Below are 4,222 nucleotides of genomic sequence, written 5' to 3' on the forward strand. Positions count from 1 at the left end.
AGCAGGTCAAGGGAGTGACCGGAGGCTAAGCATGATGTACCAATAGGTCAAGGTTGACCGGATATTGGTTTGGAAGGCTTGGGACTTGGTTTGGGTAAAAACCAAGCTCTGGATCGATCAGTGGATCGATCCAGTGATACATTGGGTCTGGTAACCAAACAGTAGCCTACTGAGTGTTATCTGATCGGTCTGCAGACCAATCAGGAAACAACGATCAGAAGGCAAGAAGCTCAGAGAAAAGGAAGGGGATCGGTCCCTGGACCGATCCAGAGAAGTCCTGATCGGTCTGGTGACCGATCAGTGACGATCCAGAAAGCGAGGATCGATTTGGGAATCGATCCAAGGAATCCCTGATCGGTCTGGTGACCGATCAGGGCGTGCCAACCTGCTGAATTTCGACTGTTTGTTTGAAATTGCAGCTCGGGAAGTTGGTATTTTGGATTTCTAAAGGTTTGAAACTCTCCAAGACATTGTTGGTGCAATGGTCAAGGGGGAGTTGACCTTTAGGGGAGTTTTACCTATTAGTCAAGGAGGAGTTGACTTTTAGGGGGAGTTTTTTACTCGTCGAAATTTTTGAGGATGAGTGATATAAGATTATCACTAAGTTAATTATTGACTCTAGTGTCAAGGGGGAAATTAAGAGTTTCAATGAAAGGTATGGGACTTTCATTAGGAAGAAACTCTTGACCTTGATTCACTCTTTTTGATGTGTGTCAAAAAGGGGGAGAGTAGAAAGGAGAATGGAGAATGTCTAGAGAATGTTCAGGGAAGAACATTGGAAAACCTAAGTTAGGTTATCGAGTTAACCTAACTTGATTATGGGTTTTGTCAAACATCAAAAAGGGGGAGATTGTTGGTGCAACCTTAGGTCAAGGTTGACATGGTTGACTAGACTCGAGTTGACTGGACTCGAGTTGTGTTTTGATGTTTGACGAGTTATATTTGACAATGGTTGTATCTTGATGTTTGACAATGATACAAGCTTGGGAGATTGTGGGTGCAACCTGTGGTCAAGGTAGACCTGGTTGACCCGAGGTGAGTTGACCTGACTCGGAAAAGTCCAAGCAGGGAGCTTGGCACATGGGAAGTCGGAGAGGGCTCGGTAGCTCGTTCTCCGGACTGTGGTCAGAGAGGGCTCGGGAGCTCGTTCTCTGGACCGGATGGTAGTCGGAGAGGGCTCGGTAGCTCGTTCTCCGAACTGTGGTCAGAGAGGGCTCGGTAGCTCGTTCTCTGGACCGGATGTGGAAAAGTCCTGGTGAGTGAAGCCAGGCAGTTGGGAAATTCTGGTGAGTGAAGCCAGGTGAAAATCCTAGTGAGTGAAGCTAGGTGGAAGTCCTGGTGAGTGAAGTCAGGCAGTCGGAAAGTCCTAGTGAGTGAAGCTAGGCAGTTGAGAAGTCCTGGTGAGTGAAGCCAGGCAGTTGGAAAGTCCTGGTGAGTGAAGCCGGGCAGATTGAAAATCCTGGTGAGTGAAGCCAGGTGAAAAACCCTAGTGAGTGAAGCTAGGTGTGTTGGTTGCTACTCGGAAAACCTAGAGGTTCCACTGTACAAAAATTTTGTACAAAGGTCTGAACCTTTTCCTAGCTACCATGTGTTCTTTTAAATTAAATTTTGGATCGCCTGCGGAACTTAACACGTTTGATCCAAAACTTAATCTATTCGTTCTTTTAGGTTTTGACTTGGGTCTCCTGCGGAACTTAACACGTTCGACCCAAATCACCTTAAGTTATTAATTCCATTAAATATTAATTTCCATAATTGGTTCCCAGTACTGACGTGGCGAGGCACATGGCCTTCTTGGATATGGGAGCAACCACCACCGACTAGACAAAACCTTTTATGGAAAGCTAATATTTAATTTCCTAAAATAACTTTAGGTTAACCGAAAAGAACAATCAAATCACAAGGAAATAAAAACAAAAGAACACTATATCGAAAACAAATTCGAAACTCTAGAATCGTATGTCTCTTGTATTTAGTATTATTTCCAAAATAACTAGTATGATCGGAAACAAAATTACTAGTTATACCTTTTAGAAAGACCTCTTGATCTTCTACCGTATTCCTCTTCTAACCTCGGACGTTGTGTGGGCAACGATCTTCCGAGATGAGAACCACCAAGCACCTTCTTCTTCCTTACAAGTTTCGGCCATCAAAACTTCTCCTAGGATGAAGAGGTTCGGCCACCACCACCATGCTCCAAGGGATGCTAGAAAAGAGGCTTCTTTCCTCTCCTTCTTCTCCTTCTTAGATCCGGCCACCAAAGCTATCTCCACCATGAGAAGGTTTCGGCCACACAAAGGAGAGGAGAGGAAAGAAAGGGCCGGCCACACCCAAGAAGAAAAGAGATGAAAAATAGAATAGAGTTGTTAGCCTTGAAGCCTCCTCTACCCCCTCTTTTATAATCCTTGGTCTTGGCAAATAAGAAAAATTTAATAAAAACTTCCTTAATTCTTTTGCCATTGAAAAGGAAAATTTATTTAATTAAAATAATTTTCTCTTTTCAAATTATAATGGCCGACCACTCTTCTCCCCAAAACAAGGAGAGTTTTAATTAAAACAAAAATTAAAACTTCCTAATTTGTTTCTAGAAATTTATAAAAATTTCTTCAATAATTTTAATCCCTTCATGATTGGTTAATAAAAAGAAATTTTATAAATTAAAATCTTTCTTTTAAACATGTGGATAATTTCCAAAAATGAAAGTTATCTCTAAAAATTAAAATCTCCTTTCAATCTACAAATAAGGAAAGATATTAAATCTTTTCTTAATCTTTTGTAGAAACTAATAAAAGAGAATTTTTAATTTTTAAACTTTCTTTTAAATCATGAATATAATTAAAAGGAAAGTTTTTACCAAAATTAAAATCAACCTTTTAATCTACAAATAAGGAAAGAGATTTTAACTATTCTCTTAATCTTTTGTAGAATCTTATAAAAGGAAGGATTTAAATTTTTAAACTCTCTTTTAAATTATATTATCCACATAAGAAAAATTTAAAATTAAAATTCCTTTTTATTTTAATAGGGACGACCACATGAATTTACCCATGAACATACCCATGGCCGGCCCTAGCTTGGTCTCCAAGCTAGCTTGGTCTCCAAGCTAGCTTGGTCGGCCCCTATAGGATGGGTAAGAAGGTGGGTATAGGTGGGTATAGTACTCTATAATTAAGAGGCTACGATAGGGACCGAGAGGAGGAATTGGTTTTGGTCTCCCGATAAAATTAAGCATCCCGTGCTCGCCCCGAACACACAACTTAATTTTATCAATAATAATTCATTCCACTAGAGAACTATTATTGAACTACCGCACCAATCCCAAATTACATTTTGGGCTCCTTCTTATTATGAGTGTGTTAGTCTCCCTGTATTTAAGATAACAAATGTCCACTAATTAAGTAAGTTACTGACAACTCACTTAATTAATATCTAGCTCCAAGAGTAGTACCACTCAACTTCATCGTCATGTCGAAATAAGTCCACCTGCAGGGTTTAACATGACAATCCTTATGAGCTCCTCTTGGGGACATTCTCAACCTAGATTACTAGGACACAGTTTCCTTCTATAATCAACAACACACACTATAAGTGATATCATTTCCCAACTTATCGAGCTTATTGATTCATCGAACTAAATCTCACCCATTGATAAATTAAAGAAATAAATATCAAATATATGTGCTTGTTATTATATTAGGATTAAGAGCACACACTTCCATAATAACCGAGGTCTTTGTTTCTTTATAAAGTCAGTATAAAAGAAACGACCTCAAATGGTCCTACTCAATACACTCTAAGTGTACTAGTGTAATTATATAGTTAAGATAAACTAACACCTAATTACACTACGACCTTCCAATTGTTTGTTCCTTTCCATTATGGTCGTGAGCCACTGTTTATAATTTATAAGGAACCGATAACATGATCTTCTGTGTGTGACACCACACACCATATTATCTACAATATAAATTAATTGAGCAACTACATTTATCATAAATGTAGACATTTGACCAATGTGATTCTTATTTCTAGATAAATGTTCATACCAAAAGCTAGGCTTTTAGTATACACTCTAACAATCTCCCACTTATACTAAAAGACTAAGCTGCCATATCTGCTGCTATACATCTGATTCCCATGCCTTTCAAAAAGCTCTTGCCTTAAGGACCTTAGGTTATCATCTGATGCAATCTAGGCGGCAACAACTTCTCCCCGTTATACA

The sequence above is a fragment of the Zingiber officinale genome, chromosome 2A (assembly GCF_018446385.1).
Source record: "Zingiber officinale cultivar Zhangliang chromosome 2A, Zo_v1.1, whole genome shotgun sequence".
In the NCBI taxonomy this organism is placed as follows: Eukaryota; Viridiplantae; Streptophyta; class Magnoliopsida; order Zingiberales; family Zingiberaceae; genus Zingiber; species Zingiber officinale.